At 41.1% G+C, this 16,757-nt stretch overlaps 1 protein-coding gene across 2 annotated transcripts in view; it reads left to right on the top strand.

The window, feature by feature from the left end:
- The window catches only part of TMC3 (transmembrane channel like 3), a 305,047-nt gene that overhangs the window by 104,737 nt on the left and 183,553 nt on the right, over nucleotides 1-16,757 (top strand). The window contains exons 3-5 of one of the 2 annotated variants that reach the window (XM_048955803.1): nucleotides 11,685-11,753; nucleotides 12,913-12,969; nucleotides 13,053-13,105. The gene's annotated coding sequence lies outside the window, so the exon portion shown is untranslated. The remainder of the gene's footprint in view (nucleotides 1-11,684; nucleotides 11,754-12,912; nucleotides 12,970-13,052; nucleotides 13,106-16,757) is intronic. The other variant, XM_048955795.1, reaches the window with a different exon arrangement.

Raw genomic sequence — 16,757 nt, 5'->3', positions numbered from 1 at the left:
TAAAAGTTATCAGACAGTTGGTGGGATCCAAAAGGCATGGAGGTAATGCACCTCAAACATTACGTAAGAATGGGTATTATATAATCTGTCAATGTGATTTGAGAGCTACTGTTGGTTAGTTTTGATTGCAGCCATTATAATCTGTAGGTTATCGGCTGACCTATCATACACCCACCAGCAGTCATTTCTCAGCCACTGTAAGATTGATTAGTGTTGCTCTGATCCTCAGCTATAGTGGAAGGAGTGCTACAGTAGTCTTCAGGACATTGAAATGAAGCTCTGTGTGAGAAGTACTTAATGTGAAGAGGTAAAGCATGGTAATAATTTTTGGCTATACACCTATAATGCTAGGCAATGCTCACACAGCAATTGCACCAATGTTGGACACACTTGTTTCCATTGATGAGAAGGATTAATAATTTAGGGATAATGGAAGAGAGCTAATTTAGATTTTTCTCTCTTTATTTTTCAGAATGAGCTAAAATATCTTTATCAATCTGAATTAATGTCCACATAACCAATACTAATGCAACTTCAGTATGTGTTATCACTGCAGTAGATAGGGCAATAAGCTTCCTAGGCTGAGAAGTACCTGGGTTACAGCCAATTGGAAGCCTACCACAAAGCCTTCAATGTCACAGAATTCTTCTTACTAGGTGTTCTGCTCATCTCTTCTGTGCGTGGGCTTCTCTATCGCTGCAGCCCCCATTGCTTGGGAGGAGATGTAGATACCTGTTGAGCCAACATCCCTTCAGTTGGGGCTAGAATTGCAGGTGCTGTCTGGCAGCCATCTTTTTTGCTTGTTGTTAGGACCTGGTATATGACATACTAAGAGGAAATGTATCATTTTGAACTCCTATAACCCTTCTTCATTATTGTGTCACTAGGTAGAGTGGAATTCCATGAAGGGAAAGGTCTTCTCTTGCTTGTTAAAGGTTTATAAGCTAATTCTCTGACTCAACAGGTACACACGAACTGCAGATAATGAAATTATGATTATATGTTATGGAGCCTTGTGGAAGGCTTGTGGAAGTCCTAAATCAGATTGACAACTCTGTTCAAAACACAGTGATTTTGCATCAAATCAAGGCTCATAAAAGAGAGCCGTGTTTTTGGTACAGGAATAAAAGACAGCAGAACAAATAACTATGTTGCCTGTGACACCCTTGGACACCCTTGAGTTGTGCTCTCTCTCCTCTCTGTTGACAGGACAGGACAAGAAAGTAATTTGGATAAGCTCCTGTGTTGGGATAGAGGAATTTTAATGAGAAAGTAAAAGCAAAAAGAGTTTATTCCCAGCTTCCTATCAGCAGCCATGTGCCCTTTTGCTTCCTGGAAAGTAAGGCTTCAGTACACATAGAAGCAGCTTTGGAAGACAGATTTTTATGTGACTTCCTGTAAGTTTACCTATGATAATGTTCTTCTTTGGTCCCAAGCGTTGCAGTAACACAGGTCTAGAGGAGGAAAAGAGGATTTGTCAAGAAGCACACTGTGCTTTGCTGTTCACGTCAGCAGGGGCACTTGAGTGTGAATGCTGGAGCAATTCTGATGAAGTGTGACATGTGGTGGTAATCTGAACATGACCAAAAGCAAGGTCAAAAAATCCAAAAGATGGCTTTTCCTAGATGTGTGGGGCAGCTTCAAATAACAGTTCTGCCTTCAAGTGAAACATAGGTGCTCTGCCAGGGTGCTTGACTGGAAACCAAATGTGGCAGTGTCCTCATGTGCAAAACTTATGCACACAATATGTGCATGCAATATGTATACATGAATTTTGCAAAGGTGGTGGAGAATTTCTGTAGGGAAAACAGCTCATAGAGCTGTCTGAATTGATTGGAAGTCCACTAGTGACCCTCGTTCATAAACTGTGCTGGGAAAATTCATGCATGCTGTGAATAAGTTCTGACTCTTCCATGTTCCAGACTCGTGTGTGTCTCTGCTCTGCTGCCTCTTCTGCTGAGCTTAAAAATGCAAAACTTCTGAAAGGAATAAAATGTTTTGGCACAAATTTCTCCAGTCTCTCTAGCACTAGTGACTAAGAGCTTTCCTGCATTTATGAAGATTAAAGCACCCACTGATTAGTGCAACATTTTGCAAATTGCACAGAACTGGTGGTGAAGGACTCTTGCAGATTGAGAGTCTCTTCCAACAGCCTCTGAAATTGATGTAGAGATGAGCATTAGCAAATACCACTTATAAGTGCTTTAGCAGAGGAACAGTTCATTAAAATCAGTGGCTTTTCCACAAGTCAAATGAAGCTGAAACAGTAATTTTCTCTGCTTTTACGTAACTTTTTGTGTGAGAGGCTTGGCAGAGGAGGCTCAGCAACAAGCTGCTCTCTTTAGCCTGTAGCTAAAGCCAAATGCATTCCTTCTCACCCTCTGAGGACCAGAGATAAGGCTTTATTCTGGATATAAGCTGGGATCGATTTTCGTAGAGTGGGAAGGAGAAAATACCAGAGTGAGAATTGTGATTAGAATTCCATTTTCTCCAAGTGCAATTTTGACAGAGGGATGTTTCTAAGCAAGATGCATTATCTAATTCCTGGGAGAACTTAAGCTACGTACTGCGGAGAATGCCTTTGTATATAAGAAGTGTTTTGTTGGCTCTTGTGAACTTTTCTAATTGCCTTGCCAGGTAATACTGCTCAGGTATCTGAAGGGCAGAAGGAAAGGGAAGAGCATCTCCAATGCTGTGTATATCTGAGCTGGCATAACAGCACTAGAGTCTCTGAAGAGTGAGACCCTTAAATGCAGTGTTTTTCCCAGCTGGAGTGCCAAATGTCTCTTGATTACCCGGCTCTTGACAGCCTGCAGATGAGGGGCAGAATGCACTCAGCTTTTGAAAAAATAAATAAAATGACAGCTAACCCACTTCTGCCTTAGTACCATAACTCTTACATGCTCTCAGACAGTACAGACTGATGCTGTGCTTGAAATCTTGATCTTATTTTAAAGTATTTAATGAAACACTGCTTATGCATTTACTATTTGACAACATAGGAGTTACTTAAAAATTCCAAATTGTACACTGCCAGGTTTTCACTCATAAAAATTCAGTCCAAGCCTTAAAAAAAAAAGTCTGAAGATATCTAAAACGTTATGTTTAAAAATGGGAGGGGGAGAAGAGCAATTAAAAATGTAAGAATAGAAGCTAATTATGAGCAATTCAGGAAGAGCTTTGTTTAGAAAATGTATCAGTGTAAAATGGATAGGTGAATAGATTAGCGCTGATTGCAGTTTTTACATATAATAGTCTCTTTTTCATGAGTAATCATTAGCAATTATAATGTAGGCTTTAAATCAGCCTGGGATGGGACTGCACTGTAATATGAATACTGAATAACTTCATGTTCCCAGCCAGAAGGAGAAGAAAAAGTTGGGATTTGGTGATTTAAAAAATAAAAATTCAAAGCCCAAGTATTTCTGTGGACTGTTCATCAGTTGTTTTCTGCAGTTCTGCTCTGGGTTCAGTAATGTCAATACTGAATGCTAAGGTTCGTCACGTAAATGAGTGTTAATTTGTGTTAGCTGGTGGTGGAAGCTGCAATTGCACTTTCAAAGAAGCGTGACTTCATATATTAATCAGTAGCATTATCATTAATTGCTAAAGGAAGAAAAATGGAGCAGGAGATCACAGGTGGATAAAAGTAATTGTGTAACATGCTGCACTGTAGTAATGGTGCAGATGTGTATAAATGTTGACTTGTATCATCAGCTAGTGATTATTTCTCAAACCTAAAGGTTCTGTGCATTTACAGTTCTCTAGTGTTGCATGGAAAAGACTTTCTTGATAATGTCTGTTTACGTTTGGGTAATGCTTTCGTTTGGGAGCTGCTCATCATGAATCACTAAGGTTGGAAAAGATCAAGATCGTTTAGCCTGCCCATCACCACCATGCCCACTAACGGGGTGTCTCAGTGGTTCTGCTTTGTACTGAGCTGAAAAGTGAGATATAGTGGAACAGGGGCTTAAACCAATCTAAATAAGCTTCTGTTTCGTTTTGAATCCTTCAAATTGAAATTGTTTACTTGGTGGCCAGTTTAGATTACTTTCTTGTTGAATTAGCATCCTGCTTTGCTTAGTGGCTAATTTTAGCCAAACTGCACAGATGGGTAGAAGATTTCATGAAGATTCCTGTAAGCTTTGTGAAAATCAGCTGAGCAAGGAAGAAATAGAGTTGTCTGCAGTATGGAGCAGGAGAGTAAAGATGGTGGAAGGGGAAGGAGAAGTGAGCAGGAAAATGTGGGAAGAATGGTTGTCAATGAAGTGAAAAAAAGACTTTGATCTGTTTGATATCCATACTTTAAAAAAAAAAAAAAAAGGTTTTGAATGAGAAATCAGGGGTCTCAGTTTGGCATTTATCTAATATTGTGTTGATTCTAAGAGGTTTTTACTTCTTAATTGGTACCACATTTCCTACAAGGAATTAGTTTTCTTGTAGTGTTTTTTTTTTTCTTTGGAAGTTGTGGATACTGGGCATTGCCTTTTTTTTTTTTTTTTTTTTTTTTGTATGCCTAGACAGAAGCTGGAAGTAATTAGGTTGAAAACTGACATAACTCTATAAACTGATATTCAGATATCTGTTAACTGCATGGGCTTTCCCACTGGAATTCAAGTTTCAGTGCCTTGAAATATGAAGTAATGCTCTGAAAGGCAGCCAGGTGCTGGTTCCTCATGCTGCCTGGTTTGGTGCTCTTCTGCTCAGTGGTGTCTTAGCATCCTCACCTATCTGCATCTATTTTTGTTGGCAGCAACAGAAATACTGGTTGAAGGCAAACTTCTGCTTCACCCTGATGGTGAAGAGCTCACCCTGAGCAAGGGTTCACCTCCTTAGCAAAACTGAGTTGGAATTTTGAGATTGTCTCACCAGGATCAAGCAGGGTTTACAGGGTGTTCCCTACAAAACTGCAGTCCTGCTCCTGTTACTAGTTTGGATCTTTGTGTTTAGGTAACAGTTCATTGTAAACGTTCTCTAGAAATGAAGTCCGTGTTGTTTTTTTTTTTTTTCTTTTTCAAATCACATTAGGGAAAATAATGGATATTTGAGCTTTAAGTTCATTAAAATACCATGCCAGCCATCAAAAAAGGCAACATATGGAAAAAATGGAAATAAATACATCAGGACAAAACTCCAGGGTCTCATGACTGCATGTGCGTTCTCTTTCCCTGTCCTTCTCTCAAAAGGAAAGAGATGATTACTCACAAGGCCTGAAACCCCTCTCTCTCCAGATACTTCCTTTTTGAAGGGGAGGAGGTCAGCCACTGCCTCCATGTTTTCATTTTGTAGGTCTCAGTTGTCCCTTTCCTCCCTAGGGAAGGCCAAGTTCCAGAAATATGAGAGAGGGAGACTGTAAACTGCAGAAATCTACATCCCAATGTATTGGCTCTAACCTGAGGAAATGCCCTGCAGGTATAAAAGCACTGTATGCATTATACTTGGCTGGTCCCTAAATGAATACTTTTCCTCCTAACAAGGTCTCCTTTCACACAAGTCCTACAGATTTCTATAAATAACTGTGTTTTTAATAGCTCAACCAACAAACTAAAAAATGTTATGGGAAATGTGGAATTAATTGCCTTCCTTCTCCCTGTTTGGAGACTTCTAGCACTCCTTTTTCCCAGACCCCTATTAGAGGAATATGTTGCTATTATTTATCCTGCAAGGGCTGATATATCCACCACTTTCCCCTCAGTTTGGTTGTGTGAACTGTGTTCATGTTAGGCTATGGAAGAAGTACTCTTATTTTAGGTTGACTTAAAATTAAAAGAAGAATGAAAAAAAAAAAAAAAAAGGCTGAAAACAAGTAACCCAGAAACATTCAAACTTGTATGACTGAGCAAGTTGTAGGCTTGGCTGGGCCAGAATAATTCACATATTTGATTGAACAAGTATCAGAGTAAACACTTTGTGCTGCTCTGGTTGCAGCGGTAGTTAAGCTGCTGTAGTCATGTGCTATGGCGTTAGCCATGGCTGCTGGCACCTCTGGAGGTTCTAGATGTGATTCACAGAATCATAGAATGGCCAGGGTTGGAAGAGCCCCCAGAGATCATCTAGTTCCAACCTGTGTGCTTCAGGGAGGGTTGCCAACCATGAAATTGAGCACCAGGTCAGTCTGCTGGGGTTGGGTGTGCTCAGACCTTTGGGGTCCATCCCCATTGGTTTGCAAGCTTCAGGTGTAGCGTTCATTATGAGAGGACCTGCTACATCCTGGCTGCTAGCAACAAGCCACAGTGGCTCTGATCGCAGAATGCTCATTTATTTTTTTAATATCATTTATTTTTTAATAAAAGAATTGGGTCACTTTAGGATTGGAGCAGTCTAATCCTAGCAAATCCTAAGACTTCCACCCCTTTTTCAATGGTTGTGTCTATTCTTATTTTTCTGCACTTTTAAAAATCACTTTATGAAGTGATTTGAACTGATAGTGATGTGGGACAGAGGACAGAGTGGATTGCCCCCTCCCAGCCACCAACCAACCTCTAGCATTGCACAGGGACTCCAATTCCCCTGTGCTCACCCTTCCCGCTCTGCAGTCTGTGAGTTGTTGCAGGAAAGGCTTCAGCATGATACATCAGGTACTGAAGGAGAGGTTAAAATATCTGCTTGCCCCTAGTCAGATAATAGTGTGTATATTATGGATAAACAGATGCACAGCTGTCCTTAATCTTTCACACTTTTGTTTGTATATAGGACGTGTTTCCTCAAATGTTAAGTTACCGTATTCATTTAAACTAAAATTAACGTGTAAGGGAAACCTCTGCCTTTATCTAGTCCATAAACGAGATACAGATATTATTTGCTCTTACTACAAGGGAGCTCCTGGAAGAATAATCTCTCAGCCCTCCTCTGATTTATTTATTTATTTATTTATTTATTTAGTGCTGTCCCTTGAATAACCTTGCGGAGGGCTGAAACAAATGGAAATTCCTGTGAGCACAAATAGCAATATGCAGCAAAACGGGGATTAAGCAGAATTCATGTCACTTCCCGGTAACGGATTGCCATTAAGGAATGTGAGTAACAAGGCGAGCTCTCCGCCTGCACTGAATCAAGGAAGTTGTTCCTGCCCTGACCCTCCTCTGTTTTTTCACCAGAGGATTGAGATTTAATTTCCATTTATGATGGAGGGTTTTGATGGCTGGAATTTGTGTGGTGCTTGAGCTGAGCCCCTCCGAGAGCTCCTGCTGCACTCAGCAGCATTTGCTGCCCCTTCGCACAAAGCTTTGTGCCTGAATTCTGCTCACCTCCACATCTGGCTGGGCTGTGGTGAGCTGATAAGATATCAGCATATCTAAACGGGCAACATGTGAATGATCTTCTCTTGCTCTATTCTTTTCTCCCCATGATTTGTAAGTGTTAAAGCACTCATCTGTTCTGGCAGTTAATGCACGCAGCCTCTCAATATCTAACATCCTGTCGTAGGCAGTGCAAACCAGCTTAGTCTGGATCACTGCTTTAGTAATTGCTAGGGGAAATATAGGTGAAATGAAGCACTCAGTTACTAGCAGGGAGGTGGGCATTGGCTCACTGGAAAAGCAATACAGAAATATTTCACTGAAAATTGTGTGGTAACAGAAAGACGTACGCTTTGTTACTCATGACGGTCCAGCCACAGCTCTTTGTGTCGCTCTGCAGCCCTGAAGTCTATTACTTTGCAATAGGAGCACTTGTTTGACAATTTAAATGCAGATGCAGAAAATCTGCAATGGATTTTAGCTTGGCACGGGTGACAAAAAATGGGAAGAAAGAAATCGATTTTTTTTTTTTTTTTTTGTCTGCAGAATCCATCAAGCTAGACTTTTGAAAGTCAGTTTTATTTGTTTCAGTAATAAAAAATAAATAAATGAATTAGCTGTTAAGGCTTTAAATGCTCTTCTGCCCTGATATGCTGGGGAAGGAGTTTATAAAAACAGCTCCCACCCCAGACTCTCCTAGAACCTAATGCGGGATTTGGTACCTATCAAAAATCTGGAGGAGTTAACCTCAGTGCCATGTTGTTGCCAGCCTTTCTGAGTTTCCCTTAATGTTTTTAGAACTGTTTTAAGGATACCACTAACAACAGGACAGAGCTGGCTGAAGTTGTGTTTCTAAGTTCAGCATCCTTACTTTAAACTTCTGTGTCATCTTTGGGTATTTTTTAATGTACCAAAAATTATACAGTGTTATGGAAATGAAGAGACATAAGTAGCTGTGTCTTATCTCCCCTTTAGAAGGGTATTTTGGGGTGTCTCTGCTGGAGCCAGCTCTCACTGGGCCAGGCGGTCACTTTTTGAGGGCTCTAGTGCTGGAATATGGCAGTACAGATGTGTCCATCTGTCTGGGGGCTGCCAGTGTGTCTCAGTGTGGGTAGATGAGCATGGTTGCTTGTGGAGGAGTGTGACAACAGAAGAGGACCTCTAGCAGGTGCATTTGTGGTTATCTGAGGTGCAGAGGTTATGGTTATGCTCCATCTCTTAATGACAAAGGCATGTCTTATCAATCTGCTTCTGAACCATTTTCCTCCATGCCTGTGAAATTTTGCCTTTCCTGTTCTTACAGCCAAATTACAACTTGTTACAAAGGGAGGTGGCAGTGACTGCCCTGAAGTGATGCCCCACCAGCTCTTGATAGAAGGGTTTTTTGTGATATCTGGAGAAGCTCAGCACCTCCACTGTGTGTATCTGCAGCCTTTGGGAGTCAGTAGAGGGAAGTCATAGGGAAGCACTGTTCCTTCGGTGTCTTAAATTCCTTTCCCTCTCAACTCAGATATAGTCTGGTGATAATCTTAATTTTCTTTTGATATTCCTTTTTTTCTACAATAAAAGTTCTGGTACTGGACCAAGGGATAGCTTTGGTGTTAAAAGGCAGTTTCAGTGCCGCTGGAGCCTGAGGCCATGCTCAAAATGCCCGGGGCTCACAGCGATGGGACGGGAGGGGATGGCCACGTGCAGGGCTGCATCCTGCTTTGTGTATCGTTCCTTGAGTGTGGTCATTGCAGAGTTTACATGCCCTACAGCTTTTGAGCACAACAGGATTTAGTAAATGTTAATCTGAAAAAATGACAGCTATTGCTGCAGGGGCTGATTTTACTGAGGCCAGTTCCCTTGGCTTAGTCACCACACCCATGGAGACAAGCCAGATGTTCCTCGCTGTCCTAAGGAGTCAGGTTTGGTCAACTTGCCCCATTACTCACTTAGGTTTTATTCCTTGGGTAGCAACTTTATGCTGCTGCCAGCTGCTATATTTAGCCCTGCAGAAGCATGGTAAATACATGATGTGAGAGACATTCATTTATAATCAGCCACCCTTTGTTGCATGCTATCACAGCGCACAGATATGCACGAAGGAAGAATAAGAAGCGCACAGGTTTCCCTGAACCAGAACTCCCCTATTTGAATGCATGTCATGTTGCTTTCTAGCTACTGCTCTACTAACACAGTTTTGGGCTTTTACTTTGCACACAGGGCTACTTTTTTGTGTGCCCTTTCTCTTAGGTTTTTACACCTATCTCCTCAGTGCCTTCTCACTAGTTTTGCTTAGGGAGTGTTCTCTCCAGCTTCTGCCCTATTGTTTGTAAAGGAGCACTGCAGGATGCCATTATCAGGCTTGCACAATCCACTGTGTGCTCAGCATTATTTATTGCAGAGCAGTTAGTGCATGCTGTGTCTAGTGCTTCTTAGGTAGCAAGTGTGTGAACTTTATCAATCAGAGCTGCATCTGCTTGTGCCTGGCCTTGTTCTCTGCCTTTCTTATAGGTTTTATGGTGATGTGAGTGCATTGACTGTAATGAACTCAATACTAGTAGAAAACATGGTCTGGCAGTCCATCTGGATCCTGCCCAAGAGAAAAGTGACTAGGCTTTATAATATCTTCTGAACTATAGAAAGAGTATGGAAGTGATAAGAATGGAAATATATCAAGAATGTATAAATCAGCGATAAGCAAAACGAAGTTGCCAGCAAGAGGATGAATCTTGAGCAGTGCTTTCAGGAGTGATTATTTTCATTATTATTGATTCCAAAACAATGCCTGTAATATTTCAAAGCTATAAAACGCACTGCAAAGCTCCCAGAGAGCAGCAGCACTTCTCAGCCTTTTAAATCTATTCCGTTCCTCACTCTGACCGGCTGCAAATCCTCTGAGCTCTTCACCACATTGTGAGTTGCAGAGTGTACCCAGGGCCCTCACCCCTCCTTCTGCAAGGGGCACTGCTCTCTGCTGACCGCTTTGCTTCCAGTGCAGTGTTTAATTGCAACATAAGGCCTTATGAACGCAATTCTTTTCCTTAGATTTTTTTTTTTTTTTTTTTAAGAGTTATCTTTGTAGCAATGAGAAATTGGCATTGCGGGCTGCTCCTGGTTTTCACTGCTCTCGGCTTACAGCACAGTGAATGGGGGCTGGTGTATGGAATTGGTGTATGCAGAAGAAAGTATAAAAACCCTTTGGTGTGGTGGACAGTATTTGTTCATTTTTTTCCCTATTCATTCACAAATATGTTTCTGGTAAAGGAGAGTACCTGGGGCAGATGGAGGACTTGGTGAACTAGAGGAGCCATGTTCCAGAAGCCAGCAGGCAGGACAAGCATTGGGAAAGGCAAACCTGGAACCAGGAGCCTTGCTGATGGCAGTGAGAATGATGACCCAGGCAGGCCCCGGGGGAGATCATAGTGCTCTTTGCTGTGGCTGAGTTACTGAAAGCGGACCTGGAAACGAGAGCTACCTGGAGGAGCGCAGTGAGCAAGGGGAGGTGCAGAAAAAGCCTTTAAAATGCTTCTGTTGTCTTCTGTCTAGTAAAACAACAACTTAAAGGAATGCTTGTGCTCCAGATGGAGGGTTAAAGGTTTTCCAGTTGTTGGGGTTTTTTTCTTAAGAATTTAAGTGATGTCTTCTTTGGACTTGATACTATCTTAAGTTTGGTTGTCTGTATTTAAGTAGCCTAGGTTTCATTTCAAGAACACATTGTTTGAGATTTCTATTAAAGACTAGAACTTCTGTAGTGATTTTGTGTAGGAGCCAGACAAATCTCTGTGCTTATTCTTATACAAAAAGCTTCAACTTTCACCCTCCCTCATCTGAACTAGTGGCATCCAACTGCTGCAGAGAGGCTCTGATGGAGAGGAGAGGAATTGGCACTCAGGGCTCCCATTTTGTTGGGTCTTCGGAGTTGGTCTCTGTTCATGGTACAACTGCGTTTCATAACACAAGCTAAATGCGAAGGCCAATGTTATGGCCCACAGACAAAACAAGAAGCAGGCTGGAATTTCTTTAAAAAGTCAACGGATAAGACTTAATGGAAGCACTTTTTCTCCTCCCTTCTACTTGCAAGTGCTTTTGCTGAGTTCCTGCAGAGCACTTACATATGTCGTAGCTCGTGACTCTGTGACATAAAAGACTTTGATTTCCTCCCCAGGAAGTGGTCTGGTTAGCAGTCAGACCAAGCAGAGATGAAAACACAGTAATTCCCAGAGTCTGAGTCCAGCTGTTGCTTTGTTAAAAGCTACTTTTCTGGCACCGTGAATATAAAGCAAGACAAAGAGAAATCCAGGGCATATAAATGTGTCTGAGTTATGATTTCAATTAAAAAAAAAAAAAAAAAAAAAAAAAGGGTTTTATCCAAAGTGCAGTTTTTCAATTTGTAAAATGTGTTTTTTTGTTGAGAATGTTTCTAGAGTTTTGGTTTTGTTTTTTGTTTGTTCTCTATAGGAAGAAGCCAGATGAATTGAAGGATGGAATGTGATTTTCTGGACACACAAAACTTCCCTGAAATATCTGGTAATTTTTCTTGATCTCCAAAATTGCATTTGTTGTCTTTAGGGCTTAAATGTTGGCATTGTTTAGGAAGCAGTTTTCTGGATCTGCTGTAGAAGCATGAGTGAGGCCTTTTCATCACAGGCCTTTGGCAGCAATGAACGTTATGTACGGTTACCTCTGCTCCTTTTCAGTTTAAAAAAATACAACGATGAGTAAGAGCGAGGGAAAAAGAAAAAGGATTTATTTATTTTTCAAAATATTCAATCAGCGTTGCCAGGAATTTGGATAAATGTGCTGTCCAGCCATCAGCTGGGCAATGCATGTTGCTGCATTGCCACCTAATGGCGAGGCAGATAAGGGAGCTGTAGGTGTTTTGGGGAGGAACCTGAGCAGGAAAGACAGCTGTGTGCTGGTCTCCTGTAACTGCATTGTAAATATTAAAGCAGCAGCTTCTGATAGGATCGAACATGAACTACAAGAGAGATATATGACTGGAAGCATTTGTTGGCCTTTCAAAGGTGATACCGCGGGGAATGGAGTGGTCATCACTGAACATTCATTTGAATGCTTTAGTTCACTTTGAACTCTTAGGTCTTCCTCGCTGAGAATTTTGAGCAGAAGATTTTTGCAACAGCTTGCTGGGAGGGTCTGTGTGCCTTTCATGAATAAATATACGGCTTTGTGGGACCCTAACTTAATGTTTTCAATATGGTCCCAGAACTGAGGATTGTTTAGATCTTACGTTACATTCCCATGAAGAATATTCCTCAAATCGTAAAATCTGTGTATTTTAAGTGATCAGGGCTGAAGTTTCCATGAGAGAGCCATCTGTAGTTCTTCTGGAGAACTTATGTCTGGCAAAAGTTAGAGTGGCAGAAACCCAACAGTGCCTCAGAGATCTCCTCCTCTTGCTCAATATCCTTCAGACACCTTAGCTTATATAACTTGGCAAAGGTTAATAATGTATCTTATCACCAACAACGTAGCTTGTTGTGTCTTAAACGGTTTTGTTCTCATCGTAACAGTGATATGGTGGCATGTTTTTCTGTTATGGGCAAACTCCTTCAATAATCTAGTTGAGAAAATTTAACCAGGATTTTGTTTGGAAGTCTTCAGTCGATGATTACTATTCAAAGTGTAATACATTTATAGTGGATCCTGTTTGTTTTAATTTTTATAGGGAGATACAATACATGGCCATTTCCTGTGTGGAAAACTGCGTGCAACTGTGTGTTTGGTAAATACCACCTTATTTTCTGAGAGTGAAAGGCTGTGCACAGCTTCATGTTTAACAAGCTTTTTCTGTGTGTGGTTTTTCAGAGTGAGAGATTGTATTTGGAGGTGATGCTACCCACTGCATGGCTGATAAGCAGGTATTATTCAAGGATTTCATTCCAGAAAGCTGTGTTGTTCAGGCTTTTGTCCAGACACATTCAAATCTTCTTCTATGTGTTATATATGGATCAGGATTTTTACATTAGAAAAGAGTGTTTCCTTGCACTTGCTTATCAGACTTGGCATATGCTACTGGACAGAAGAATGTGGTTCTATTATTTTGTCTTATAGTTACAAAACTGTATTGAATTGTATTTATTTTCTGTCTGCAGTGCATTTATTATCACTGCTGAAAGATTGTTAACATAAGGTAAATACACATTTATGGGAAGGCTAAGGGCTAAGTTAAATTTTATTAAAAGAAGCCTACTTGGCTACCAGCTGTGCAGCAGAGGCATTTTGATGCATAACTGGCATGGCACCATCCTGCTCTAAAACAGACATTTTCTTAATTACTTACATTCCAAGAGGGATCTCAGTCTCCAAAAAATGGTTTATCATTGTATGCAAACAGAAGGGCAGAAGTCTGCCTGTTTTGGTGAACTGCAGACATGGTTGCAAATTCTCATTTAAGACAAGAGCTCTGCTTCTGTGAGGATTTGGAGTGTTTGCATAGCCTTAGAGAATGCTTGGCTTGATTTGATGTGCTATTTTAAATATAAGGATGCATTTTTCTCTTTTTTAGGGGGAAAAAAAAAAAAAGGAGCATACGCATACCAATAGGAAAAATATGGGTGGGAGGTTTTTTCCCTTGTAGGAATGAGAAAAGAGAAGTGAACATGTTTCTCACCTCCCACAGCACCCATCTTTTTTAGCCAATGAGACCCATATCAAGCACTGCTAATGAGCTGAAATAAATCAGCTTTTGTGCACTGAGAGCTTTTTTGACACCATCCTAGTGTTGCTCTGAATATGGTTGGAGTATGACAAGGCAGGAAAATCTTGACAAAGTGCTGCTTCACCCTCCCCAAAGTTGTTGGTTCTGCTTTTTAATGTTTCTAATTGCAACTGGTGCTGGAAAAGGAAGTATTCAGATATTTTCTTTCAGAAGAATGTGTCCCTCTGCTGGAAATTAAATAGATGAGCCTACTGAGAGGTGACCAATGGGCTGTGCACACTTGTGATCAGCAAGAAGCTTTGAGGATGTGGGGCCAGGAGGAGGAAAGCTGTTGCTCTGGGAAATCAGTGCCTCACCACTCACACCGTGTGGTCTTTCTGATGCTGCAGAAGGTGAAAGTTGTGCGCTGGGAGGAGCAGTAATTACTGTAATGAATAAATACTGATCCCTGGAAATACGTATGCCCAATTTTTCTCTGAAGACTAGAGCCCTGTATCATTTTTGAAAAGCAGAAATCCCTAAGCACTCCAGGGCAAAGACCTACACAGTGTTGGCGTGAGGGTCTATCCCCCCTTTTGAAAGCTCTTAAAACATGCTCCACCCTGTTCCTGTCACCTCCTGTCATTCAGCCTTGTTGGGAACTCTCTGGAAACTGTTGCATCAAAACAGGACTGACTGATTTTGTCTTCCACTTCCATTGCTGCTGCTTTCTGATTCACCAGTTGTGCCCATTAAAAACGTTAATTCAACAGGAATCTTTTTAATTTATTTATTTATTTATTTATTTATTTTAATTTTTGACCTCTGGATCCAGAAAAAAAAATCTAGTCTTGCTCCTGGTGACACGTGTGTGTCTTCAGAGCCCATCCTGTTCTCAGCTCCCTCTCTGGGGAAGGTGAGGTGCCTGGAGAAACCTGGTTATGGAAACCTGTTGGAAAACCTATTTATGGGTAAATAGGTGTCCTGATGAGAAGTGCCCTTTTTGGTAAGGTAAATACCTTGGCTGCAGATTCCCAGCTTGAGGTATCGAAGCGGCTAATTCTGGCCATGTAAAGACATTGCTGCTTTGTTGGAAGTTATGGGCCGCTCTGTGGGTGGTGATGGAGCTGTACAGCTTTAGAGTTCCTCCTGCTGCTGTCAGGAACAGCAGGATAAGTGATGCACAGAGGTGGGGAGAATTATCTGAATTTGGGACTTGTTTAAAAAAGCTTGGGAAGTTTAGGGTAATCTCTTGTTCAGTTGTTGGTCTGAAACTAAAACCATTTTGCAGCTTTCCATTTTTATTTCTTAAATAGCTACCAAAGGCTTTGATACACTGTTGTGTTTAAAAAATCCTTTAGAGGGATTTGCGAAAATTGGCTTATTTTCCCTTTTGCTTTTATTAATTCTGTTTTACATGAAGTATGCAAGGAAATATGCCCTGTTTAATGAAACGTTGGTGCTTTCCCGCTGTGGAAAAGACTGGCTTATCTGAGGCTGTCACACTTGCCTGATATTAATTGATTAAATATTCATTTGCTAATTTTGAATCCTGTGTTTTTTTTAAGCACGGTGAACAGCCTGCAGAGGTCACAGCTGTTGCTGCAAAGGCACACAAAGCAAATGGAGAGGGGCTGAGGGCTGCTGGTGGGCAAAACAAACAAACAAAACAGCAGAAGTGCTTATCCTGCACAATTCCCATCATATAAGACACTCTGTGATCCTTTATGGTGTGTTCAGCAACATCAGCAGCAAGGGATGCTAACAAGAAACATGTAGAAGTGGCACTGAGGGACACGGTTAGTGGGCATGGTGGGATCCGTTGGGGTTGGATAGGTGATCTTAGAGGTCTTTTCCAACTAACGATTGTGTGAGTCTGTCTCCCTATCCCTGTGTATCTGCCGCAGCTGTCCTGGGGCTGATAGTGATTTTGAAAGAGCACTGATGGAGACCATGCTCTGGGCTGGTTGATTCCTTGTGCTAATCATCACCTAAATCTTCAGGAAAGAGACCTGTGTGGAAAACAGTGGTTGCTCTGCCAGGAAATGGGGAAGTGCTTGCAATTAGATTTCAGCTACACAAAAAAGGCAGACAATAGCATTTTCTTCTCTTTATTCAGGCTGATTTCTTTTTAAACCATATTACAATGCATCAGAAGTGCCAGCCATTATAAAGCTCTGAGATACCAAGCAAATGAGGTAAGTAAAATTAGCAGCAATTGTGCTCAGACTACATTCTACTGAGAAGTATTAGCGAGATGGCTCCCTTGGGACAACCTGGCTTTTAGGGGAAGCATCAAGACTGCTGTAGGGAGCTGATGAGGTCTCATGACTTAGTTATGAGACATCAGATTTTTATTCTAAAACTTACGCTATCAGAATTTCAATATTTTATGGGCCACTCCGAGCACTGTCTTAAGACTGCACCCTTGTTGCTGATTATTTTTGTTCACCATTCCTTGAAAAGGCTCAGTTTTAACAGGTGCACTGTACTGAGGCATTGCATTGGACTGTTGAATGCACCATGCTCCAATGGTAGATCCAAAGCAAAACATTTGGTCCAAATATATTTTGGAAATTAAAAAAAGAGATTGTGAAATAAGCTATACATTGAAATGAAGGAGGCTTTGTACAGCTAAGAGTTCTGGAGGTGTAGCTAATACAACTGGAATCAGATTGAGCAATTTTCTACTGCTTCATTGTATAAATACCTGTACATCATTCAGAGCAGGATTGGTGGATTTCTATTTTTGCACACCAACTCAAACATGCAAACAGGATTTTAAACACTGCGTAAGTAATTTGTGTGTGCCTGTTTGTTTAGGTTCTTGACATGAGCATATTTTTCAGACTACTGTAGGTACCGATAGACCA

The sequence above is a fragment of the Lagopus muta genome, chromosome 10 (assembly GCF_023343835.1).
Source record: "Lagopus muta isolate bLagMut1 chromosome 10, bLagMut1 primary, whole genome shotgun sequence".
NCBI classification, from domain to species: Eukaryota; Metazoa; Chordata; class Aves; order Galliformes; family Phasianidae; genus Lagopus; species Lagopus muta.
This window is presented reverse-complemented; position numbering and strand designations above follow the sequence as displayed.